The 26,774-nt window shown below is 49.3% G+C and overlaps 2 long non-coding RNA genes across 4 annotated transcripts; one reads left to right on the top strand and one right to left on the bottom strand.

Moving 5' to 3' along the window:
• Positions 1–23: 23 nt before the first annotated feature.
• LOC118634519 lies at positions 24–17,191 on the bottom strand. 3 transcript variants are annotated; one of them, XR_004960367.1, is made up of 6 exons: positions 17,133–17,179; positions 15,245–15,268; positions 12,617–12,872; positions 10,076–10,222; positions 9,883–9,993; positions 24–258 (listed from the first exon to the last, which is right to left on the bottom strand). It is a non-coding gene; the product is annotated as an uncharacterized LOC118634519 (long non-coding RNA). The 3 variants fall into 3 exon arrangements; XR_004960368.1 differs by lacking the exons at positions 12,617–12,872; positions 15,245–15,268 and having other exon boundaries at positions 17,133–17,191; XR_004960369.1 differs by lacking the exons at positions 10,076–10,222; positions 12,617–12,872; positions 15,245–15,268 and having other exon boundaries at positions 17,133–17,190.
• LOC118634518 lies at positions 5,534–6,428 on the top strand. The gene is made up of 2 exons (XR_004960366.1): positions 5,534–5,741; positions 6,245–6,428. It is a non-coding gene; the product is annotated as an uncharacterized LOC118634518 (long non-coding RNA).
• Positions 17,192–26,774: the final 9,583 nt, after the last annotated feature.

Here is a 26,774-nt window from a genome sequence, read left to right as displayed (position 1 = left end):
AAAGAATGTTTATTAAAGCCGGGGACAGTGAAACAAAGGAAGGATGTAGGCTAGAAGGAGCAGGAGGAGAGAGCCTTGAGGGGCTGCTTCGGCTCCTAGAAACGCTACAGGGAAGAAGTGCGCCAAGGTGGGGCCGTTGGTAGCTCACTGCACAGTCAGAGGAAAGGGGACCTTGGACACAGGTTCAGGGGTAAGTCCAGGGCGAGCTGCCACTGCCCACTGCTCTTCTGGTCACAAGTCTCATGAGGACCCTAAGAGCTTAGGAGAAAGAAAGTAAAAAGTTCATACCTGAACTGGCATTTTTGTTTTTAATCCTTACCCTAGGATATTTTTTCCATAGATTTTTTTTTTTTTTTAGACAGAGTGAAAGGGAAGGAGGCAGGGAGGAAGAGAGGGAGAGAGAGAAAGAAGCATTGATGTGAGAGAGACACATCCGTAGGTTGCCTCCTGCACATGCTGGGCCAGGGATCGAACCTGCAACCCAGGTCTGTGCCCTTGACGGGAATCAAACCCAAGACCCTTTGATGCAAAGGCCGACTCTCTAACCCTTCTAACCACTGAGCCACACTGGCCAGGGCTCACTGGCATTTTTTAAATCTCTCTTCTGTGGGTTGTGAGCAGGAATCTCACGGGAGGTCTTAGGGGAGGGTTTCAGTAGAATATTCATCAGCTTTCCAGATGTGTTCTTTAACATGCTGATGAATTAAAATGAGCATAAAGGGGAGTTTGGGATGGTTCTCTGGTCGGCTTCACTGCTTTACTTTTATCTTGGGTCTGTCTGGCTCTAATTGGGTTTTTGTTATTTGTTCCCTTGACTTCATCCATCTTTGGGTTTGGCACAAATGGCTTTAATTGGGTCTCTGTCCTCTGTCTCCCTCGCCGGGGTGATTTAAGTGATGTGTTCTCTGGCTAGGGAGGAGAGGTATAAACCATTTGCTCTCGAGTGTCCTTGGTCAGGGAAGATAAGGTCTTGCAACTCACTAGCTGGCTGAAAATTGGTCAAATTGTTTGGCCTCGTTTAATGTTCTCGTCTCTGTCGTCCCATTCCACTCGCCCGGGAATTTTCCTAGCTTCTTACTCTCCTGCCTCATTAGCAACAGCCGGTCCCTCGACCAGTCATCCCAGAAAAGGGCAAATCTGCGGGCAGAGAGTAAAGATCCAAAGCAGAGTGAGAGGCTGTACCTCGGTCTCCAGGGAAGAGGAAAGGGGCTGAAGCCAAGAGAGTGAAAGAGGCGAGGAGGGGGGCTGGGACGGGACCTTGGCCAGGTGTCCCCGTGAGCAGCCATTGTTAGCTTCCAGGTTTAAGTCTGTTTCTCCAGCCTTGCAGTTCCCTCCTGCTATCGCCACGCCCTCAGCAATGCTGGGTTGACCAGCACAACCTCGTCTTTGCTGTGGGACATGAAAGAGCAACCAGTGTCCATGCTTGGGACAGGCCCACAGAGGAGCCGATGGCCTTCCCCACTCTGCGTCCTTCTCGTGGCCTGTGAGACAGGGCAGTCTCATTTCAGGGACACTAGCAGCGAAGTGAGAGAGGAGGTCTGTGTGGAGCAGAAAGAAAGAGACTCGAGGGAGCCAGGTAATTGTGCAGGCACAGCCGCAAGCACAGATGGACAGGGAACCAGAACGGTAACACCCCTCTCTTCCCAGGAATAGTTTGGGACAAGCCTTGACCTTCAAAGCTGGAGCCTAGGTCCCGTAACATAAAGACACAGATTAGTCCCTCATAAGCTATTTAGTATATTGATCAGCTGGAAGGGACCTGATTCATATTAGCTTTAGACGGGAAAAAAAAAAAAAAAAAAAGCCTGTTGGCTCATGTAACCAAGGAACTCAAGCATGGCTAGATCTAATAGAGTCATGAGACTCTATGTCTCTGTCCCTCTCAAATCCACTCACCTCTGCCTGACTTCATTCCCCAACAGGATCTTACTCGGGATCCCAGAAGCTTCAGGTTTACATGGACTTAGAAGTTGTAATTCAAGAGGCAAACTCTCCTTTCCAGAGTCCATGATAAAACTCCCCAAAAGTTGTAAACTCATGACATTTCATAGAGAGGTAGAGAGAGTGTCCCCTAACCCAACCAGCACCCCTGGGGCATAGATCATGGCTGTTAAACGCCCTCTGCACTGAATGGAACTAGAGCCCCACGGGGAGATGACTGACTCCAAGGCTGACTCTGGCAAAGGACGAGGTGAACCTAGAACATCTGACTAAATCAGAAAGCAAGCAAGCACTTAGAGAATAACAGAGACAAGCCAGTAATAGAGACACATGGCTGACCGGAGGAGCTCCCACTAGCAGAACCTGGGACAATTTGGACGTGAGAATAAATAATGAAAGTAAAAATAACCCCCTGCATGAAGTAGGAAGCAATGAGCCCACGGGGATGTGAATAAATGAGTAAACAAATAAATTGAATGCTTGCTGAGAACTGAGGTATGCATATTGTCTCAAAGTAAACCCCCTGAAAATACTTATTAACTACTAAGTGGAAAAGAGTATCTTCAGAGGGAAGAAGCCCGGCCAACACCACCACCATTAAGTGACAAAGTGAACATGGCCAGTAAGGGGACACATCAAAGTTGTATCACCTGCAAGTCTGCCATGATAAGAATCAGCTGCCTTTGCAATCTCCCAGCCAAAAATGCATAATCTGAATCTCATCATAAGGAAACATCAGACAAACCCGAAGGGAGGAACATTCTACAACAAACTGGCTGATAATCTTCAGAGCGGTCAAGGTCATGATAGGTGAGGAAAGGTCAAGGAACTGGTCCTGATTGAAGCGGGGGTCGTGACAAGAAAATGCCACGTGTGATTCTGAGTGGATCCTTTTGCTCTAAAGGCTACCACTGGGACAGCTGGTGAAACTTGAATGGGCTCTGAGGATCTGATGGTAGTAATGTCTCTGCACTGATTTCCTGATTTTGAGAGCTGATGGAGTGGAATGTCCTGCTGTGTAGAAAATACACGGTGATAGGGCATCGTGTCATAGACTTATTCTCAAATGGTGCAGGAAAAATGATAAGTTCTTTGTACTGTACACTTTTCTTTGTATTGCAACCTTTTCTATAAATCTAAAGTCGTTTCCACCCCAAATGTTTTATATACCCCCCTATCAATAGGCCTGGCTTACGTCACGTATCTACTGTAGACCAATGTTGTGTCTAAAGTCTTGAGGTTCTCTGATTGGCCAGTTTGGGTGGTGCGTCCAGTCCTGACACAGGGTGCCTGGCTGGGCAGCTGGAGTGACAGCCCGAGTGACAGCCCACCAGAATCAGACGGACTGAAAAAGGACAGTTTCCTTGGGACCTCAGGACTCAGGACCAGACAAAGTAAAATGAAAATTGTAACAGCTGTCTGCTGCATTCATGTTATACTCTATTATTAACTTTTGGAAAATAATCCAATCATTTGAAAGCATAGAGCCTTTGACTCAGTAATCCCACTTCTTGGTCATCTACTTTAAGAATGTAATCCCAACATGGTGTGACGGGAGCTCTATGTTCAAAGGTGTCGATTCCAGGGTTGTCTAGGGTACTGAAATACTAAAAGCCACCTGTGATCCCAGTGTCAGAGAAAGGCTGAGGAGGGCTGTTCTGTGGCCGGGTGGCTGGCCGGCGCTGGACCATTTGCAGTCAGTGGACCTCTGGGTGTCCTAATTGTGGGTCTCCATTTCCACCGCCACGCGAGACCATCTCAGTCTGCCCTACTTGCCTGAGCATCACAATGAGTTACAACTTTACATCCTTGAGAATGACTCAAAGTAAAAAGACTGACTATTCCAAGTGTTAGGTAGATGAAATACTACCCAACAATAAAAAGTCGTGAATTACAGATACATGTGACAACATGGATGAATCTCCAAACCATGTTGTGCTGAGGGTCAGAAGCCTTACACAAGAATACACACTGATTCCACTTTGTCTACATGATATTAACAGGGAACGTTAATCACTAGTGATAGACATCAGAACAATGGTTGCTTCTGGGGGTGGGGTATGGGCTAGAAAGCGACACCAGGGAACTTTCTGGGGTGATGGACAGGCTCTGTATCTTGATTTACATAGTGCTTACATTGGATGGTACTTTAAAATCCGTAGTGTTTTGCCTGGCCGGTGTGGTTCAGTGGTTGAGCGTCGACCCATGCACCAAGAGGTCGCCAGTTCGATTCCCAGTCAGGGCACATACCCAGGTTGTGGGTCTGATTCCCAGTGGGGGGCATGTAGGAGGCGGTCAATCAATGTTCTCTCTCATCGATGTTTCGATGTTTCTATTTCTCCCTCTCCCTTCTCCTCTCTCTACAAATCAATAAAGGAGAAAAAATAAAAATAAAAAAATAAACAAAAATCTGCAGTGTTTTAGTATATGTAAAGTATACCTCAATACAAAAACATATAATTAAAAAAATTTAAAGACTCACAAGTTCTGAAAGACAGATGAAGGGAGAGATGCATCTATTGTGCACAGTCTTTAACTATTTGCAGTACTTTTTTTGGTTAATTCTCGCCCGAGGATATTTTTCCATTGATTTTTAAGATAAGAGTGGAAGGGAGGGAGGGGAAGAGAGAGAAACATCTGTGCTCCACTTCCTCAGTTCTTTGCTTAAATGTCACCCTACCAGGGAACAGCACACAAGTCCTCCTTCTTTCTCTCTTTCCTCCCTGCTTTATGTTTCTTCATTACCCTCATCACCACCCAACACTGTACACATGCATTTGCTCACTGTCGGTCTCCTCCACTAGACTGTCCGCCCTACAAGGCTGGGACTTGGTTTTGTCCACTGGGGTATCCCCAGCACCTACAATACACTGCTCACCAGACATTTGTTGAGTATTTGGTCTTAGTGAGTTCTCACAACATCCCTGGGAGATTTTTGGAGATTGCATCCTTTAAAAAGAATGATGATTATAAACCAAAGGCCTGACACAGTGGTCAATCAATGTGAGTTGATTTAACTTCCAAACACTTCCCTAAGGTGTGCAGGCACGAATTTATCATTGTTCCCATTTTTAAGTTAGGAAAATAAAGTTTTGAATGGTCTAGTGACTTTCCCAAGAACACTCTACACGTGGCAGATCTCAATGTTGAATCTGGGTCTTTTGATCCCAAATGGCCCTTGATGCAGACAGCAGCCATCAGTTAAACGCAAGACTAGACATGGGAAGCAGAGGTGTTAGCAGTCGGACTAATTTGCTGACCACTAGAGGATACCAACCGGTAGACTCCCCTCCCCCAACTCCACACAATGGGATTAGGGGTAGGGAGGAGCTCTGTTGATTGAAAGCAGTCAGAGAACAAACATTTGCCTTCAAGTCTAATGGGCAAATTCTCCAGAATGAGAAATGGCACATCACTGGGAGTGGACTAAATGAAGGTGAGTGCTAATGCTGGACCCCTTTCGGTGTCTGACTCAGCTTGTAGCACATCCTAGCTGGCCTCCGGATTCCTCTTACTACCCTGCTCATCCTGAATCACTCTCCCCAAACCACGTGACCTGCTGCCCAATTCCTCTGATAACTACCATCCAGATCAAATGCTCCAGACCGCTCTCTCTCCACCTACCCTGAGCCTAGCACTCTCCTCCCAGAAGAGCTATTTCAGCAGGCCCAAACTGATCCAGCTTCTGGAGGTTTTATTCCCAGTTCAGATCCTGAGAGGTCATCTCATCATGGAGACCCCAAAGCTGGGGAGGACTCTGCAGTGCGGGTGCAAGGTGATCCTCTTTTCCTAAACCTGAGGTTTGTCATTTTAATTAATTAATTTATTTCTCTTTATTGATTTTAGAGAGAGAGGAAGGGAGAGGGAGGGAGAGATAGAAACATCAATGAGAGAACATCGATTGACTGCCTCCTGCACGCCCCACACTGGGGATTTGGCCCACAACCTGAGCATGTGCCCTGACCGGGAATCGAACCGGTGACCTCTTGGTGCATGAGTCGATGCTCAACCACTGAGCCATACCGGCCGGGCAGATTTGTCATTTTTAGCAGGAGTCACACATCCCTTTGGCAACCTGAGAAAAGCTATGGACCTTTTCCCCAAGGAGAAGTGCATTCACACAAGAATTTAGGGGTGTCCTGCCTTTCCCAAAGCCCATCCACAGAAACTGGGTTAAGGACATTTGTTTTAAGTATCTGAGCGTCCTATTTTTCAGAGCCTTTGTTCTATTCCTTAAAACATTCCCCTGCTCTGAAGTTTTCCAACCTTTAGATGACTGGGGATGTTTCCCCCTTAATTACAGAGCAGTCTGTGTAGGAAGAAGACAGGTCTGATGTGAACGGCGCCCGGGATGTGTCTGGGAGAAGGAAGACGAGAAGAAGAGCTCAAGTCTCGTGTTTTGCCAGAAGGAGAAGGAACACAGCGTCCTCGCGAGCGAGGCTTGTTCTAAACTTAGCCAGCTCCTGTGGTTCCAAAGTTGGCAAAATGAGCTCCAGGCCGTCCTAATAAACGTGCCGTGGCACCGTGACTCACTGTGACAGCAGCCGTGCGCGGATGTGGCTTCTTTAGCCAGCCACAGGGGCCGTGGTGAGCTGAGACCCCCCACCTAGCAGAGATGTCCCTATGGGGGGAGGATGGCCTGGGCATCAGGCTGCCCTGAAGAGCCAAAGAAGCTCCTTAGTGGCAGAACCTAACTTCTCTTTGCACAGAGACGGAAAAAAGGGCCAGGGGTGGGGGTGGGGGTGGGGGTGCTGCAGAGCGAGGAGGAGGACTTGGTGAGGTCGCACAGCAGCGGAGGGAGCCATCCTGGGGACGTCATCTGATGGGACTCACAACCATCAGGACATGCAAGGAAGGGGGCGCCGGTGCCACGTGGGTACACCAACCCACTTGAGGAAGATGGCCAAGAGTTTTCCCCCTGTGTGACCTTACGCATTTGGGCATTAATAGAAGGTGGCTTCTGGGAGAGACAGGTAATGCTCCTCTGCCTGCCTGGCCCTGGTCAGGCTGTGCTGAACGCCTGCGGTCAGCTCAAGGCGCTGCATTCCTGGAGAAGTGGGCAGTTTGAAGCGGGTGGCTGGACCTGGGTTCACCACTGCATGGCAACACCGAGACAGATGGGCAGGGTTACTATCTCCTGCGGCCTGGTGGGCTCTTCAGTTTGTCAGATCCCTCGCCTGCAGGACTGCCAACCACAGGCCGGCGGGGTGCAGAGGGAACTTCTGGGGCTAGGTGGGCGCTGAGGGTTCTTTGCAGAGGTCAGGAAGAGTGTTCGTCTGAGCAGCAAGTAGAAATTGCAGCTGGGAAAGGGAGCGGCCCAGGCATCATACAACAGCAGGTCTGAGAAGTGCAGGGAGTCTGGGACACACGGCCCAGGCCGTGTAAGGAGCAGGAATGTTGCAGAACATTGGCCCTGAACAGAGCAGAAATGTGCAAGCTCACTCCGAGTGGGGAGTGGTCTCCTGGCACCTAAGGAGGTCAGAGGGCCCAGATAGGGGCTCTGCTGGGCATGATAGCACAGGCATTAGTCATGTTCCGGGATGCACTCGGGAGATAACTAAGACTAATGGGAGAACTTGCAGAAGTCAATTCTAAATAAGGAAGGGCTTCTCACAGCCACACCCACAGCTATTGAGCAATGAAATGAAAGGTAGTGAGCTCCCTGGCACTAGAAGGCTTCAAGCAGTTCTGCTTGGTGGGGAGAGCAGAGAGCAGATTCGAGCACCAAAGTCCCTTCCAATCTTAACTGCCTTTGTCTTGGATTCCTTCAGAAGGCTTGTTGAGACGGAAGCACAGAAATTCATTTCTTCTTTTCCAAAGCAGGAGAGCTGAGACCCAGACTGCACCCAAGGTCACAGAGAAAGACAACAGAACTGGGAACAAAACCCACATCTGCTCCTTCCCAAGCCCCAGACTTTCCCATCTGCTTTCCCAACTGGTGTCCTAGCCTGCGCTATTCTGGGCTGGCTCCCCCACCAGTACAGAGGGTGTCTGTGGACCAAGCATGGCCCTCCTGCTGGCTCCCAGGTGGGGCTGGTAGAGAGCACCAAAGGGCCTGTCCTCTCTCAGGTCATAAAGGGGGAGAAAAAAATGCTGCACACTTACCCAGCCCTGCTCTGGCTCTGCACCCTCAGGAGGACATGTACCTGTCCAGGCCAGCTACTCCGGCTCGGGCTCTCTTAGCAAAGAAAATCACATGGACTTCACTTGGGGAAAGTTCAAGATCTACAGGTGACCCTTGTCCTTTAGGCCACCAGGGAAACCCAGCTTAGACCTTTGTTTCCCAAGTTCCTTAGAACACCAGTCCTTCAGAAAACGCCTTGAGGAAAGGCTGTGTGTGTGTGTGTGTGTGTGTTGTGACAGCTTTATTAAGGTATAGTTCACATACCATACAATCCACACATTTAAAGTGCACAATTCAGTGGTTTTTAGTATGTACACAGAGTTATGCAACCATCACCATAGATTTTAGAGTATCTTTATCATTTCTAAAAGAAACTCTGTTCCCTTCAGCTATCACTGTCAAATTCCCCATCTCCCCAGCCCCCAGGCAACCACTATTCTACTTTCTGTCCCTATGGATTTGCCTGTTCTGGACTCATACAACACGCGGTATTTTGTGTCTGGCTTCTTTCCCTTAGCCTACACCTTGCAAACTGTTCCCAAAGCTCAGCCATCTTGTAGCACATGTCAGTAGTCTATTCATTTTATGGCCAAATAATATTCCATTGTTTGGATATACCACATTTTGATTGTGTAGTTATCAGATGACGGACAATTGAGCTATTTCCACCTTCTGACCATATGATTGAGGAAAGAGGTGTTGTGTTCAAAAAAAGTTAAGAAGTGATGCCAGCTCTAACTCCCTCTTGGAGACCCACAGTGTCCCTTAGCACAGGAAGGCTCTGAGAAGTCCTGTAATTAAGCCAAGGGTTCATCTTTCCTCGATCTAGACTTCCCGTACAATCCTTCACGCAGACAATCCCAGGAATTTGTGTCAAGGTGCACACACACAGAAAAGCAGTGACGTGGCTAAAGAAAAGCCACCAACAGAGAATCTCAACTGAAAGGAATTGGGCTATAAAAAGTGCCCCAACCCCCTCCCACTGCTGTGCCTGGAGGGACCGTGGGATGAGCCGAAAAGGCCATGAATCCTGAGGAACCCAGCAGATTGGGAGAACTTGTCAGGCCTTGGCCAGTCCGTTCATTTGCTTCTCTGATCATTAAACATAAATAGTTTGAGCACCTATGGGGCTGGGGCAGAGGCTTTTAGACATTATGACCACGGAAAGTAATACATCTTAATGCATGACTCAGTGTTACACACACACACAACTGAAAGTGTGTGACGCAGTACTTTGCTTTCCAATGTGCAATGCGTCCTGTAAGCAACCCTTCCACTCTACTTGGCTCAACATATATATTGGTCCTGACCCATTAAATTGATTTCATAACTCATTGATGGATCATAGTCTGAAGTTTAAAACCACTAAGCTTACAGACTGGGAAAAATATTTGCAAACATGTACCTGAGAGAGTTGTATTCAGCATTTTAAAAAAAGCTGTTACAATTTTTTTAATGGGGGCGGGGAAAAAGGTGAACAAGAAGAATTCAAAAAATGGGCAGATGTCCAGCCAGTGTGGCTCAGTGGTTGAGCATCGACCCATGCACTAAGGAGTCGTCGGTTGGATTCCTGGTCAGGGCACATGCCCAGGTTGTGGGCCAAATCCCCAGTGGGCAGCATACAAGAGGTGGCCAATAGATGTTCTCTCTCATCAATGTTTCTCTCTCTCTTCCTCTCTGTAAAATCAATAAAGGGGAAAAAAAAAACGGGCAAGAGATTTTAATGGGCACTCACAGGAGATCCATTAATGGCCAGTACGCACATGAAAAGGCACTTAACATCAGTAGTCACCAGGAAATGAAATAGCACTACACACCCATTAGAATGGCCGGAGTGTAAGACAGCTGATGGCATCACATGTTGGCGAGGATGTGGAGCGAGAGGAGCATCCCTGGGTTGTTGATGGGAATGCAAAATCCCGTAGCCACTTCGGAAAACAATATAACAGTATCTTATAAAATTCAACACACTCACCATATGACCCAGCAATTACACGCCTAGGTATTTACCCAAGAGAAATTCAAATGTATGTCCACACGAAGACAAGCACAGTGACGTTCACAGCATCATCACCCACATCAGCCAGAAACGGTGAACAACTCCCATGTCCAGGAGTAAATGAATAAACCAATTCGAGTCCAGTCACACAAAGAATACTACTCAGCAACGAAAAGAATGAAATATTAATACATACAGCAATGTGTATGAATCTCAAAAACATTATGCTCAATGAAATAAGTCCAACACGAAAGACCACACACTGCCTGATTCGGTTTATATGACATATTCTGGGACAGGCGCAACAACATAGACACAGGTCAAATCCGCAGCTGCCTGGGGTTGGGAGAGTGATGGCAAAGGGACTCCGGGAAATGTTTAGGATAATGACAATGGGCCTGTAACTGTGTACAGTCACCCAAACTCACCATCCTCACACCTAACGTGACTGCATTTTATTCCATATCAAGTATGTTTCCATAAAACTGTTTTATAAAACTTTGAAGATAGACTAGCTGGGGAGAGAGTAGCCGGGCTGAGGGGTGTGCCCCGCGCCGTGCCCCCGCCCCGGAGCAGTGCAGGGTTTGGAGCAGGGGACTGCCATGATCCAGTGGTGCTGAGCATTCACTCGGGCCACTCTGTGGAGAGAGGACCGGGCAGGAGAAAATAAGGGCCTGAACTGAGGAGGTAAAGAGAAGCTGAAGCAGAGGGCTACTTAGAAAGTAGGAGAGGCTCTGAAGACAGTTTAGAACGGAGTGGGTGAGAGGCTGGGAAGCGACGGTGGAGACAGAGAAAGGGCCTAATGCATCTCACGTTTTGGCCTTAGCAATCGGGTGGATGACTGTCTTCAGAAGGCGTCAGGTTTGGTGGGAAGAGGACGAGCTGGGGCTGGGGCATCCTGAGTCGGAGGGGCTGTGGGCCCTCCTGAAGACAATGTTGGGCATGGGAATTTTTATTGGTCCAGGGCTCAGAAGAGAGAGCTGGGCTGAATGCAGAGCCTCCGGAGTCACAATGAAGCCTTGGGAGAGAACAAGGCCTCGGGGAGGGGGGCCATGCACGGGAAGAGTTCAGAACACGATCTTAGCCCTGGCCGGTTTGGCTCAGGGGTCAGAGCGTCGGCCCGCAGACCAGAGGAAGAACGCGATCTTGGAGAACACTCGTATCTAAGAGTGAGCTGCTGGGAAGGAATGGAGAGAATGTGTCCAGCGAGATCAGAGGGCGACTGGAGGCTGGGGTATTACATAATGGCGTGGTCGCAAAGGTGAAGTGTCACAGAGCCAGCAGAGCGGAGGAAGTCTGAGAAACGGGACAGGGACTCGACTGAAAGAGTGAGGGGTAAATGAGGAAGGGAAGGCAGAGCAGGTCGACACACTGAAGGAGTTAAAGAGAAGAGAAAGAGGGGTCTGGTCCTTGAGGAAACGAGGTCATGAGATGCAGATGTGGTCGGGCAGCAGAGCGATCAGGAGCTCTGTCTCTGGTCTCAGTACCAGCTGTCCTCACTTGGAGCAGAAGCAACCTCTTTTTTGGCAACTGTTTTATCCTTACTCATGCTTGGATTAACAGCAAATTCTCATTTCCTTGCAGACTCATTTCCCACCCTTCAGGGAGCCTGGCAGGAGGCCCTGATGCCTTCACTGCCTCCACCCCTTCCAATCCAGAGTGAGGTTGGGGGGGCTGCAGATGGTTTCCAGCAGGCTCATCTAGGAAGAGCCCAGGACGCAGAGTAAGACCCAGAAGGCCACCCTGCCAAGTCCCCCCATTTGGGGACGAGTAAAAACAGACCGCAGAAGGGCCTTTGGTTTGCCCAGGGCTGAAAAGCTGGCTGTCCCCACGCCACCACACAGCCCCTCGGTGGCAGACTTCCCAGAAGGCACGGGTGGGGTGGTAATGCCTAGCCAATCTTCAGAACCCAGGGGACCAACCCACCCAGCAGGAACTCTAGCTGGAAGGATCTCGAGAAAAGGGAGAGAGACTAAGATGACCCTCCCGTGACTGGCTGGCCAGTTGCCCTGACTGCTGGCCCGGGGGAGGGGCAGAGCCCAGTCCTGGGCCTCTCGCCAGGCTCCCTGAAAGGTAGGAAATGAGTCGGCCTGGAATCGGAATCCACCGTTACCCTAGGTGTGAGTAAGGGTGAAACGGTGGCCAACAAGAGGCTGCCTCTGCTCCAAGCAGCAGGGAGGCTTGTGAAGGAAGCTGGCACTGGGACCAGAGCCAGGACTCCTCACCTACTTTGCTGTTGTCTGGCTCTGTGACCTTGAACAACCTGCCTAACCTCTCAGGGCTTGGAAATCTCACCCATCACCTTCGACAAACACATGTTCCTTGGCTCATTCATTCATTCACTCATTCATTCATTCAATCATCCAAGAAGCATTTCTAAGCATCTGCTCCCCTAGAAAGGGACCTGTGGTGGGAAGCACTAAGACTTTGGAGTCAGAGACCCAAATTCAAATCTCCATCTGCCACTTATGAGCTATATGACCCTGGGCAAGTCATTTAACCTCTATGTGCCTCAGTTTCCTCATCTGCACAATGGGGGTAAGAATACCTACTTCACAAGATAGATGTAAGGGTTCAATTCAGCTGGACAAATGAGCCTTTAATAAATGCTGAGCACAGCAGCTGTAGGTAGACAACAAGTGGCAGCTGATGGTGATCTGCGAAGCCCAGGCCGGTGCCTGGATCATAAAAGGGGCTCAAAAAATTTAAGTTATTGACGGCATCATGATGTGGAGGTACTCAATGAATTTTCTCCCCATCAGCACAGACCTCAGAGCCTCTGGACCCTAGCGAAGAGTCCATGGTTATCTAGGACAGAAGTAGGCACTGCTGAGTCCCAGTGCAGGGTGCGGGGAAATCCCAGGGTCCAGTGGAAACCTCCACCCAGGGCAGCTCAGGACCCAGATCTGTCCCACAGCTGCTGCTGGAAGAAATAGATCTTTCTTCCAAACCGCAAGTCTTGTCCCAGACGAGCCACTGTCCCCCACCCCACCCCACTCCATGTTTCTCAGCCCAAGAGCAAGCTGGACTCTGCTCTTTCTGCCCAACATTTATATTCCCAGCTATTTATAACCCAGGCTTCGAGCCGCCGGGGCTGGGCTGGATGGGCGGTGAGAGAGCTGGCCTCCCATCACGTGAGCAGCCCCAGAGGCCCCTGGCGCCCATCAGAGCACTTTATTTTTCAAACGATCTCTTTGGCTTTCTCTCTCCTCTCCTGGCTCCCTCTGGCCACCATCCAGCATCCAGCCCAATAACTGTTTTGGAGTCAGGTGGGCCATGGGGTCCTGGCCTGTTGTGGCCCTGAGGTGCTGCGCTTCTCTGTCACTAAGTGGGGAGGTGGCCCTACCTGCTGGGAGTGGAGGAGATGACAGCAATGTCCAATAGCTTGGGGTTGAGATGGAAGGGTCAAGGGAGGGCAGAAGGGCACTGTCCTGTCTTTAGAGAGGGGGGAGGGGGAGCACCAGAACCATGTGGTGAAGGGGCAGGAGCACAGGTGCTGGAATCCCAGTCTGCTACTCCCTGGCTGTGTGCCCTTGGACAAGTTACTTCACCTCTCTGAGACTCCAGGTCTTACCCTGTAAGAATCCCACTGCAGGGTCACTATCAGAACTGAGAAAATGTTTTGAGGAGCTCCCATGGCACGGGGCCTGGCATGCGAGTGCTGTGTCTGTATTCTTTGGGCCTGCCCCCCAACATCGCTTGCTGGACCACCCGTAGCAAGAGATCTGGATCCCTGCTCCTTATACTTTTCCCAGGATTTGCCACCGAAAGGGGGATCAACTTGAGGAAGCGAGGCTTGGCTGGGGACTCCCCACCTAAACTGTCGGATTTGGAGCTGGTTTATTAATCAAGAACAACAACAGCCCCTCTTGAGCCTGAGGGACCACAGAAATTCAGGCCCGTGAGGAGAGCCAGACAGGGAGCATGTGTCTGCGCGAGGAACTTTGGAGGATCGTGAGAGAAAACAGAGCTGAGGGCCAAGCCTGACCCAAGGACCTCCTTGCCAGCGATGGGGAGACAGGCTCCAAGTGGCTTTGTGGCAGTGTCGAGACATGGCATGGCAGCCCTGGCCGGTGTGGCTCAGTCGGTTGGGCATTATCCAGGCACCAAAGGATGGCTGGTTCGATTCCCGGCCGGGACACGTGCCCGGGTTGGGGGCTCAGTTGCGCAGGAGGCAGCTGATCTATGTTCCACTTTCACGCTGATGTTTCTCTTTCTCTCTCCCTCTCCCTTCCACTCTCTCTAAAAATCAATAAAAATATATATAGTTTTAAAGAAGACATGACATTGTGAAAGCACATAGGTCCACTCACGGGGCTGGAGGAGGAGGGGAGAAAATGGTGGCACAAGACACCAGCATGAGTTTGGGAGCCCAGAATTCCCTGGAGGGCATGCTGAGCAGAGCTGGGTGCCTGCCATTGCCAGCGGGGCTGGCGAGACAGCCGGAGACTCCTGCTCCCTGCCTTCTGGCTGGGTGGCTGGGAGAGATGCTGGGGCCAGGCTAAGAGCAAAGAACAGGTGGACTGTGTGTGTGTGTGTGTAAGTTGGGGACGGGGGGACTGGATTTAAAATGTATTCCAAATCGCCCTGGCCAGTTTGGCTCAGCGGTTAGAGCGTCGGCCTGCGGTCCGGAGAGACCCGGGTTCGGTTCCCGCTAAGGGCGCGTACCTCGGTTGCAGTTTGTCCCCGGCCCTGGTTGGTCGTGCGGGTGGCAGCCACTCGATGTGTCCCTTCACGTCGATGTTTCTCTCTCTCTCTCTTCCTCTCTCTCCCTCCCACTCTATCTGTACAAAAAATGGAAAAATATCCTCGGGTGAGGATAAAAAAAAAAAAATGTATTCCAAATCACTCTGAGTCTCCTCGGGGACCCCACTAGCCTATGAACTCTGGCAGGGAAGGACTCCGTTAGCTTGTTCCGTGTGCCCTCCCTAGGGTCCAACACATAGCGTAGAAAGCGAAAAGTGAGCGGACGGATGATGAACGTTGAGAGAGGCTGGCTTTCAGAGAGAGCGGCCAGCTGCGGGCAGAGGAACAGGACTGAGAGGGCCTTGGCCTGTCGTCCCATCCATCCCCACACCTGGCCAAGCCGCCGCTGGGGATGGGACAGGCAGCTGGGGTGGGGCATGAGGCATCCCGGCCCTGCTACCTACGAGCTGGGTGGCTTCAGGCTCCTCATTTACCTCTTTAAGCTTCATGTTCCCCCTCTATAAAAAAATAAAAAAATAAAAATAAATAAAAAAAGACCCTAAGGCTGTGTAGGCAGTTTTTTGAAAGTTAAATAAGTTAGGTGGGTAAAAGGGCATAACCTGGTCAGTGCTCAGTGCACGGATGCGTCCTTGGCCGGCAGGGATGGGCGGGCAGAGAGGCACATTTCTCTGCTGTCTCTCCCTGCCGCAGTGCGGTGCCCGCTCCCCAGGAGGGGCTGGCAGCTGCTGTGCTGGCTGCTGCCCGCTGGCCCGCGCCCAGGCCCAAACCAGAGCAGTCCCTCCCCGTCCCGCCGCAGCCATGCTTTCTTCCTCCCTCCCCGTCCCCACTCACCAGCCCCCACTCCCACCCTCCGTTCCTCTCCTTTCTCCAGTGACTTCCCGCCTCTCTTTGTTTTTTCTAGACCCCGTTCCAGCCCACTGGAGAATAAAATGGAAGCCTCCTCCTCATCCCTTTCTGCTGTGGCCGTGCTCCAGCCCCTCCTCGTGGCCCCGGACTCCAGGCTGAGGGCGTGCCTGCCTCCCGCAGCTCCTGAGGCCCAGCCCGAGCGGGCAGGCACCCCTCCCACGGGAGAGCACCACTGGTTCAGGAGGCGGGCCGGGGAGCTGGCCGGGCCTCCCGCCTCTGCTATGGATCTCAGGTGGGAGCTGAATCCTTCTGGACCTTCTGTCTTTTCCCCCAAATGTGGGCCTACTCACCCCGCTCTAGGCTCTTATACCACTCAGGTTGAGGTGACAGAGCCCTCCCAACCAGGGGTGCCAGCAGTGTCCTGGGCTCAGCCCCCTGGGTGCCCTCTCTCTAGGGAAATGCCTTTAAATGAAGTATCTCATTTAACCCTCACCACATACCACTGCATCCTGCCCTGGCTGGGTAGTTCAGTTGGTTGGAGCATCTTCCCAATACACCAATCTCCAGTCAGGGCACATACAAAGAGCAACCAATGAACGCATGAATGGGTAGAACAATGAATTGATGTTTCTTTCTCTCTCCCTCCCTCCCCCTCTCTCCCTCTAGAATCAATTTTTTTTTAAGTCAACCTCTAAAAAAAGAATATTGTCTCCTCACCTTTTAGGGATGAAGAAACCGAAATGACTTGCCCAAGGTCACCTGCATGTCAGAGGTAGGATTAGGACACAGGTATCTCTAACTTCAAAGCTGATGCATTTTAATCACCATCCTTTCTCAGGACAGAGAATGTACAGACCAGAAAGAGAGCAATAAATAAAATTCCTTTCTAAGTTTGGACGGATTTTATGAAAAGGGAGAGTCAGAGACTCTGGAAGGCCCCACCATTGGCACCCAAACAATAAGAAGTTCTGGGACTCTTGGTTGGTGAATAGGGGTAAATGACAGATCAATGTATAAAAAGGACATGCAGCCCTGGCCGGTTTGGCTCAGTAACCAAAGAGTCGTAGGTTTGACTCCAGTCAAGGGCACGTACCTCGGTTGTGGTTCGTCCCCAGCCCTGGTTGGGGTCGTGAGGGAGGCAACCAGTCAATGTGTACCTCTCACATGGATGTTTCTCTCTCTCTTCGTCCCTCCCTCCCTCCCTCTCTCCCACTCTTTTTGAAGATAAATAGAAAAATATCCTCAGGTGAGGATTTAAAAAAAAAGGACATGCAGAACTGGTTAGGGCTGGGTTTGAACGCTAGGTCTTTAGTTTGCTAGCTGAGTGGCCATGAGCTGGGATGTTACCTCTCTATGCCTTGGTTTTGGGGGTTTATCTTCCAGTGTCTGAACTGACACTCCCATAGATACACACACACACACACACAACCTCAAGGCACTGGAGAGTGAATGAAAGCAAGTAGGCTCTGGATGGGAGTCGACGCTTGGAAGAAGGGAAGGGCATGGGGAAGTTACCCTGTTTTATGGCTTTGGGAGCAGGCCACAGTCAGCACAGCACAGATAGGAAAGCTGCAGTTTCTCTGGTCTGAAGAACCAGGGGACAAAATTTATATCAACTGGAAAGAGTTGGGGTGGGGCAGAAAGGCGCAACCAAGGGAGGGAGAGCCCCAGGCCCCGCCCGAACAGACTTCATCCTAATCTCTGACTGACCCTTGCACCACGCATGCATGGAAACAGCTTCAGCTGAGAAGCAATAAAACAAACAACTGAAAAAAGAACCAAGGTGTGGGCTGCCATCCAAGAGCAGAGTTTGAAGGTAATTGCCTAATAAAACAGAAAATAAACACATTTTGAGAATATAACAGAATCCAGAGCCCTCACAGCATAAAATGCACCATGTCAGAATATAATCCTGTTCCTCTACAGGTATGTTCTCAGACCACCATGAATTTAAACTAGAAATCAATAGCAGAAAGATAGCTTAAAAATTCCAAAGTGTTTGGAGATCAAGCAACATCCTTCTAAATAAAACATAGGTCAAAGAAGTTTCAGGAGACGTTTCAAAATATTTTGAACAATATGAAAATACAAATTATCAAAATTTGTTGGATGCAACAGTAGCGATGCTTGGAGGAAAATTTATAGCATTGAATGCATATATCACCAAAAAAAAGAAGAAAGATCTAAAATCAATCATCTAAGTTTTCACCTTAGGAAACTAGAGAAAGAAGCCTAGAGCAAGCTGATGAAAAGAAATAGTAAAAATAGTAAAAATTAGAACAGAAACCAATGAAACTGAAAACAGAAAATATGTAGAAAAAAAATAAATGAAACCCAAATCTTGTTCTTTGAAAAGATCAAGAAAATGATAGGCTAAGTAAGAAAAAAAAGGGCACACATAAGAGTAGCAATATCAAAAATGAAAGAAGAGTCATCAATACTGAGCCCTTAGACATTCAAAGGATAATGAAAGGATATTATAAAAGCCCACGACATGCCCTGGCTGGTGTGGCTCAGGTGGTTGAGTGTCGGCTGGTGCACCAGAAGGTTGCCGGTTCGGTTGCCGGTTTGGTTGCCAGTTCAATTCCCGGTCAGGGCACATGCATCAGCTTTATACACAGACCTGCTTTCGCGGGCCAGGCTCGAGCCTTCAGGAACAAGAACGGCAGTGGCGAGAAAGGAGGGCACTACTCCGGAGAGTCCTGGAGCCTCCTCCTCACTCCCCAGGCCCTCAAGCAAGGCAACCTGGGTCCCTGGGTCACATCATGTCAGTGGGGAAACCGTTCCTTTGGCTTCTGCCTGCAGACCCACTTTGGTACGTCCAAATCTGCCTGAGACCCAGCTGGGGACCCTGTGATGAGCTCATCGCCAAGCAGTGTGACCAATTTGTCCCAATGTGCCCAATACTCTCCTGGTTTTAGCCTTGCAAGTCCTATGCCCCAGAAAACCCTTCAGTCCCTAGCAAACTGGGACAGTTGGTAACCCTATGACAGAGGACACAGGGCGGGGAGCAGGGGAAACATAATAGTGGGTCAACCACTCTGATGGACCCCGCCCAGGGAGTCCCCAAGGGTGTAGATAAGCTGGGGGAGAAACCCAACAGAGACTTGTTTCTTTAGTGAACTCTCTTCTGGATTCCAAATAACCAACTTTCCAATGACCTGTGGGGAAAAACCAGAGGATGCTAAAGCATGATGAGTTTCACAGGAAAAAGAAAACTTCAGAGCTAGGAGTTACCTCAAAAATTGTATTGTCGGTCTCCACCCATTTAACAGCTAAGAAAGCTGAGGCTAGTAGTTAAGAATATGGGCTTCGAGGTCAGCAGCTCAGGATTGAATCCTCACTGTTATAGAAGAGGGTTCCCCTGGGTGATGGATGACTTTCTCACTGTCAGTCCTTCAGCCTCTTCATTGTTTCCTCTAGCCACGGGGAGCTCATTACCTCTCCTGGCTACCCTTGCCCTGCTGGGCAGTCTCCTTGATAGACAGCTCTGCCCTGATTCAGGCCTGTCTGTTTCACTTCTTCCCCGAGGGTCTCGTCACACAGAATAGATTGAGGACTTTGTCTACATGACAGCCTTCCAGTGTCTAAGATTTATCCTCCCCGCCCTAACACCTCAGCCCCGTCGTCTCTTCTCCTGGCCACCTCCTAAAATTGACTGACAGCCACTATATAGAAATCCAGACACAGAGAGTTTTCGTAACCTACCCAAGTTCACACAGCAGGTGAGCGACCATGTATCTGAATGTATGATTGTCTAGGTCTTTCTGTGGTTCCATGTTACCAGCCCCACTGTTAACTCTCTCTCTCCCCCTGTATTCACTTCCGAGGGCTGTATAACAAATGACCATACACTGGTTGGCTTAAAACAACACAAATGTATTCTCTTATAGTTCCAGAGGCTAGAGTCCAAAATCAGAGTGCTGGCAGGAAAGCCCTGCTCCCTCGAAAGCCTGGAGGAGGACCCCCCTCCCTCCCCTGCCCCCTCCCAGTTTCCGGTGGCTGTTGGCAGTCCCTTGCATCCCTTGGCTCGTGGATGCATCAGGCCAATCTCTGCCTCCAGCTTCACTCGGCCTCCTCCTGTGTGTCCCTATCTCTGCACCTACATGTTCCTCTTCTCATAAGGAAACCAGTCGCTGGGTTTAGGATCCAGCCTAATCAGTATAACCTTGTCTAAACTTGATTATAACAGTAAATATCTCATTTTCAAAGGAAGTCACATTCGCAGGGTTAGGACTTGGACATATCTCTTTGGAGGACGCAAATTAAACTCCCCTCCCTGACCAAAAGTGGTAGAAAGTAATTCAGTAGGAGAAAGCTGCACAGAAATGGTGCATAGGTGATGGACTGTTCAGTTCAGGCTATGGTGGGCCCACGGAGAAGGCCGGGCTGCCCCAGGCACAGGGACAGAGCCCCAGACAGGAGCCTGGTTTGTGCTCAGTCACCAGACAGTCTTGTGCTTTCCCTGCTGCTCCGTCTGGCCCGGAGCTGGCAGGACCGAGGGCGATGCAGGAGAGGGAAGGAGCCAGGAGGAGAGGCCAGCCGCTTGCGGGCCTCTGTCGAGCCAGGGTGGGTCCAGCTGCCTCAGCGTTGACCTCATCTGGAAAGCAGCGACTCCGTCTGGAGCCGAAGGAGCCCTGGCAAGGGCTGGAATGACTGGCAGGGAGAGGAATTTTCTCCAAAGGAAAGAGATAGAGGAAGGCTCCCGGAGCAGAGAATGCAGCACTTGCTTTTTCCAGGGCCACCGACCAAAGTCCAGTTGGTGGAAAGGACAGCCCCGCACCTTGTGGTTTCAAAGGAGGCCTCCAAGTAGGGACCCCACGTTCCTTCCTGTGTCTGAGGCTCTCCCTGGGGCAGGATGGCCTTGTGAAAAGAGCTACTGCAAGTCAGGCTGACTGGGATTCAAGTCTGAGCTCTGCCAGGTGCCAGCAGTGTGGCCTTGGGTGTCACTTAACCTCCCCATGTGCCTCAGGTCCCTACCTCCAAAGCAGATAGACTAGTGAAACATTGTCGTCTGCTTCTCTGGCTTCTACTCCCCGTCTTATAGCAACACCCTTGATTTTCACTTAATGGGTCCACCCCTCCCCTACCCGCAATCCATGAGGTCTGAGAAGACCCCACACTTCGACTAGGTGGTCTATTGGGGTGGAACATGGAGCATTTGAGACCTCCCACCACTGGGACATTGTCCTCCTCTGATAGAGTAAGAGGCTCAGGGGCAGACCAGTGGCCTGTGCTGGTCATCAGCGTGGATGGCTGGGGTTTGCAGGAGCTCCCGGGAAAGAGGTTTTTGTTCTCCCACTGGTCTTAGAGCCATGGGGGTGTCAACCTGTAGCCACATGGGAGAGGAGGACCCAGAGCTGCTGAGGTGACAACACAGTGCCAACCTTGAGGAGGAAGAACCAAGAGGCAGGTCGGTCTGGGCTGGGACACACTGTGGAATCTAGGATCCAGCCTTGCCTGAAGCCAGATCTACTCCCTGGAACTTTCAGTCCTTTTTTGGCTCAACCCTGTTTGAGTTGGGTCCCAAGTCACTTGGAGCAAAAATGTCCTCATCAACCCAAATTAATAATATTCATTTCAGCAGCTTACCACAGGACTCAAACAAAATTAGGTCTTCACAGTAGGAGCTTTTTGAGAACAAGCTCCATCTTATCCATATGTGTGTTCTCAGTAGCTGACCCACAGCAGAGGCTCACCGGTTTGTGAAATGAATGAATGTGTTTAAATGCCCCTAAAGGTTATAAGAGTCTTAATAAATGTTAGCTAATATTATCCCAGCAAAGTTAGTCTGATCATCTGTTCTTGTTCCATCTTTTCCATCTTTTGAATTTAGTGAGCCAATGATCCCCTCCCTGGCTCCTTCAAGTCCCTGAATAATTAAGTTAGCAGTGTCTGTTGGCTGCCTAGTATGTTGCAGAGTTGGGAAGTAGAAGTCCAGCGATGGACAGAAATGACACCCAGACACTGCTCTGTTGAAGTCCCAGCAGTTATAAGTAGTGTACGATGAGGTTGCCATAGAGATGGATGTAAGTGCTGCGGGGACGGAAGAGGAGCGGCTGACTTGGAGGGTTAGACACAGCTTCTCCAAGGAAGTGTCTGCTGGGGCGGAAGGCTGGGGAGGAGTTACTGCGGTAACGGGGGCGGGTGGGAGAGTGCTCGGGGAAGAGGAAACCGCCTTTGCAAAAGCCAGAAGATATTTGAGGAACATGGGTCAGCCTGGTTCGCGAGGAGTGGGCCCAGGCTTGAAGCATCCTTCAAGGAGGAGGCCCTCACATCCGGGCTGAAGACTTTAAATGCATGCTTGGAGCAGAGGGAAGACACGGAAGGGTCGCAGCCTGCTCAGGCTCGCATTGTGGGAGCACTCTCCTTGGCCGAAGCGTAAAGAACAGAGCTATAGAAGGAACGTTTGTGTCCTACCCCAAATTCGCACGTTGAAATCCTAACTCCCAGCAGTGATGGTGTGAGGAGGTGGGGGCTTTGGGAGGTGATTAGGTCATAGGGCAGAGCCCTCATGAATAGGATTAGTGACCTGATACAAGAAACCCCAGAGAGCTGCCTGGACCTTTACACCAAGAGGACGGCCATCTGTGAACCAGCAAGTGGGCTCTCGCAAGGCACCTTGATCTTGAACTTCCCAGGCTACAGAACCATGAGAAATCAATGTCTGTTATGTAAGCCATCCAGTCTGCGGTACTTTTGTTAAATCAGCTCGAATGGACTGAGACAGATAGGCTGCACAACAGGGCGTGGCAGTGGTCCAGGGGGGGACGCTGGTGGCCTGAACCCCAGAAGAAGAAGAGGGATGGAGAGAGGCAGGCTGATTCCAGGTTGTTTGGACACTTGTGATAGAGAGGATGTCGGGAGAGAGGGAAGAGAAGAGTTACAGGCAGCTGGGAGAACCGCGTAGCTATTTCCCGAGGACAGTTGAGACAGGGAAAGCAAGGGTGGTCTCCTCCTTATTTCAGAGCTGAAATAAGCCCTGGCTCAGCTCCTGGGCTTTAGGGTAGGCTGGAGAGCTGGGTTTCGGTGGAAAGTGCTGAAAGGTGCAATAGAAGGAGGAGGGGGCTGCACAAGCTTAGTCGAGGTCATCTGAGCAGGGAGGTGGGGAGAGGGAGAAGGGAGGCCGGCAGCAGGGGCCACATGTGTGAGGACAGAAAGACGGAGACATAGCAGACCCACACAGAAAGAGGAGAGACACTTGAAGAAATGAGCTTTTTAATTTTTTTTTTTATTGATTTTAGAGAGAGAGAGAGGAAAGGAGAGGGAGAGACAGAAACATCAATGAGAGAGAACATCCATTGGCTGCCTCCTGAGCCACACCGGCCGGGTAAAAAAATAAGCTTTTTAAAGTTTTGCTACGTGCCCGGCCAGTTTGACTCAGTGGTTGGGCATCGACCCATGCACCAAGGGGTGGCGGGTTCGATTCTCTGTCAGGGCACATGTCCAGGTTGTGGGCCTGATCCCCATTGGGGGGCATGCAGGAGGCGGCCAATCGATGTTCTCTCTCATCGATGTTTCTGTCTCTCTCTCCCTCTTTCTTCCTCTCTCTCTAATATATCAATAAAGAAAAAAATTTTTAAAGTTTTGCTACATTATCAATGGAATTCCCTGTATTTGTTTCCTAGAGTTGAAACAGCAAATGACCACAAACTTGGTGGCTTAAAACAGCAACAAATGGCCCTGGCCAGTTTGGCTCAGCAGTTAGAGCGTCGGCCTGCGGTCCGGAGAGACCCGGGTTCGGTTCCCACTAAGGGCACGTACTTCGGTTGCAGTTTGTCCCCGGCCCTGGTTGGTCGTGCGGGTGGCAGCCACTCGATGTGTCCCTTCACATCGATGTTTCTCTCTCTCTCTCCCTTCCTCTCTCTCCCTCCCACTCTATCTGTACAAAAAATGGAAAAATATCCTCGGGTGAGGATAAAAAAAAATAATTAAAAAAAACACAGCAACAAATGTATTCTCTCACTGTCTGGGGGCCAGAAGTCTGAAATCAAGGAGCCAGTGGGGCCACGGTCCCTCCAAAGGCTCGAGGGGAGAATTCTTGCTGCCTCTTCCAGTTCCTGAGGGTCCCAGGTGTCCTTGGCTCGTGGCGGCATCACTCCAATCTCTGCCTCCATCTCTCCGTGTGTCTCTTACAAAGACACTTGTCATTAGCTGTAGGGCCCACTCAGATAACCCAGGATGATCTAATCTTGAGATTCTAACGTAATTACATCTGTAAGACCCTTATTCCAAATCAGATCACTTTCACAAGTTCCGGTGGTTAGGATGTGGACATACCTTTTGGGGGAGTGGGGGCACCATTTAACTCAGATTCCCTCTCAGCAGATTTTCAAGGGACAATGATGCATATTTCAAACACTTTTAAATTATTTTTTGTAACAGCTTTACTGAGATATAATTCGCATACCACATAATTCACACATTTGAAGTACACAATGAAAAAGTTTTTGGTATATTCACAGGGTTCTGCAAACCATCGTTACATTTTCATCATCCCAAAAGTGGGTTAGGACCCTTTAGCTGTCATCCTCGGTCGTTCCCCCAGCCCTTGGCCACCGCTATTCTGTTTTCTTTCTTTCCTTTTTTTTTTTTTTTATTATCCTCACCCGAGGACATTTTTCCATTTTTTGTTCAGGTAGAGTAGGAGGGGGAGAGAGGAACAGAGAGAGAGAGAAACATCGATGTGAAAGGAACACATCGAGTGGCTGCCACCCGCACGACTGACCAGAGCCAGGGACAAACTGCAACCGAGGTACATGCCCCTAGCGGGAACCGAACCCGGGTCTCTCAGGACCGCAGGCCAATGCTCTAACCGCTGAGGCAAACCGGCCAGGGCTGTTTTCTTTGCCTATGCTGGACATTTCATATGAATGGAATCATGTTCTTTTGTGACTGGTGTCTTTCACTTACACAGAGTGGTTGCAAAGTCCATCCATGTTGTGGCGTGGGTCAGTATTTCATATGGACAAGTAATATTCCATTTATGGATAGACCCCCATTTTGCTTGTCTTTTCATCAGCTGATGGATATTTGAGTTGTCCCCACCTTTTGGCTATTATGAATAATGCTGTTATTATCATTCATGTTCAAGTTTCTATATGGACATGTTTTCATTTCTCTTGGGTATATACCTAGGAGTGGAATTGCTGGATCAAATAGTAACTCTGTGTTTAACTTTTTGAGGAATTCTTTCCCAAAGTGGCCGCGCTGTTTTCCATTCCCACCAGCAGTATACGAGGGTTCCAATTTCTCTGCATCCTCTCCAACACGTGTGATCACCTGTCTTTTCCACTGTAGCCATCCTAGTGGGTGTGAAACAGTATCTCATTGTGGTTTTGACTAGCATTTCCCTGATGACTAATTGTGCTGAGGATCTTTTTATTTACTTTTGGCCATTTGTATAGCTTCCTTGGAAAAAAGTCTATTCAGATTTATTTCCTGTTTTTTAATTGGGTTATTTATCTTTTTATTATTGAGTTCTAAGAGTTTTTTTAAATATAGACTATTTTCTCCCATTCTGTAGATTATATTTTCACTCCCTTGATAGTATCCTTTAAAGTACAAAAGTTTTTCATTTTGATGAAATATAGTTTATCTATTATTTTTCTTGGATTGCTTATGTTTTTGGTGTCATGTCTAATAATCTTTGCCAAAACCAAGGTCATGAAGATTTATCCCATGTTTTCTTCTAAGACTTTTATAGTTAATTCTTTTTCTTCCTAAAAAAACTTTTTTCTTTATTGATTATAGATAGAAAGAAAGGGAAGAGAGACATAGAAACATCGATGAGAGAGAACATCGATTGGCTACCTCCTACATGCCCCGCACCGGGGATATGGCCCACAACCTAGGCATGTGCCGTGACCGGGAATCGAAACAGCGACCTCTTGGTGCATGGGTCGATGCTCAACCACTGAGCCACACCAGCCGAGCTATAGTTTTAACTCTTTTATTTAATTATTCTTATGCTAATCCAATGTTTTGAGTCTGATAACACTTAAAAAGGGTCCACAGGTGACCAACGAAGCAAGCTGTGGTCATGGGAAGAGTCTGTGCGTGCTCTGAAGAAAAGCTTCCATATGTCTTTCCTCCCTCTCTGCATCTTCATGCCTGGTGGACCACACTCTGCGGGGTGCTGTCGTCTGACGGTGCAGCACTCCTCATGGAAGGGAGTTTTTGACCACAGCTAAGAGGCTGGTCATAGATCTGCAGAGATGGACATGAGCTGCAAATCAGAACTACAGGGCACGAGTCGAGGACCAGAGAAGCTGATTCTCCAGAACCCACCCGCTCCGAGGGAGCTGGAGCAGACTGCCGATGATCTGGAATGTGTGGTCAACACAAAATAATCCACCCCCCGAAATATCTGGATGAAGGTGGACAGACAACACCAAGCTCAGTGAGAATATGGAGCAAATGAAACTCTCAGCCCCTGCTTGCTGGTGGGACTGAAAATTGTCACAATCCCTTTGGAAAATGGCAAGTCTACTAAAATAGAATGTGCACCTTGCCAGTGACCCAGCTATCCCACACCCAGGTAGTACCCAACATAAAGGTGCACCCGTGCTCCCCAAAACATGTACAAAAATGCCCGTGATAGCACTCGACTGAATAGCCCTGAACTGGAAACAACCCAAATGGCCATCAACAGCAGAATGAATAAATGAATTGTGGCATATTTATATCATGAAATGTTATGCGACAATGAGGACAAATAAACCATAACATGAATAAATCTCATAAACACAGCATTAAATAAAAGAAGCAAGACTCAAAAGAGTATATATTATCATATGTATATAAAGTAGAAGGCAGGAAAATTATTGGTGATAAGAACCCAAATAATAGTCACCCCTGGGGGACTGGTGGCCGGAAGTGGACACAAGGGGAGCAGTACGCATTCTCTTTCTTTTCTTTCCTTTCTTTTTTTTTTTTTTTTGCATTTATCTTTAGATAGAGCAGGAGGGAGAGAAGGAGGAAGCGAGAGAAAGAAACATCGACGTGAGAGAGACACATCGAGTGGTCGCCACCCACACAACCCCAACCTAGGGCAGGGAACAAACCGCAACGGAACTACGCGCCCCTAGTATGAACTGAACCCGGGTCTCTCTCTGGTCTGCCGGCAGACGCTCTAACCACTGAGCAAACCAGCCA

The sequence above is a fragment of the Molossus molossus genome, unplaced genomic scaffold, assembly GCF_014108415.1.
Source record: "Molossus molossus isolate mMolMol1 unplaced genomic scaffold, mMolMol1.p scaffold_m16_p_19, whole genome shotgun sequence".
Lineage (NCBI taxonomy): Eukaryota > Metazoa > Chordata > Mammalia > Chiroptera > Molossidae > Molossus > Molossus molossus.
Note: the sequence above shows the minus strand (reverse complement) of the source record. Positions and strands in the feature narration are given on the sequence as shown.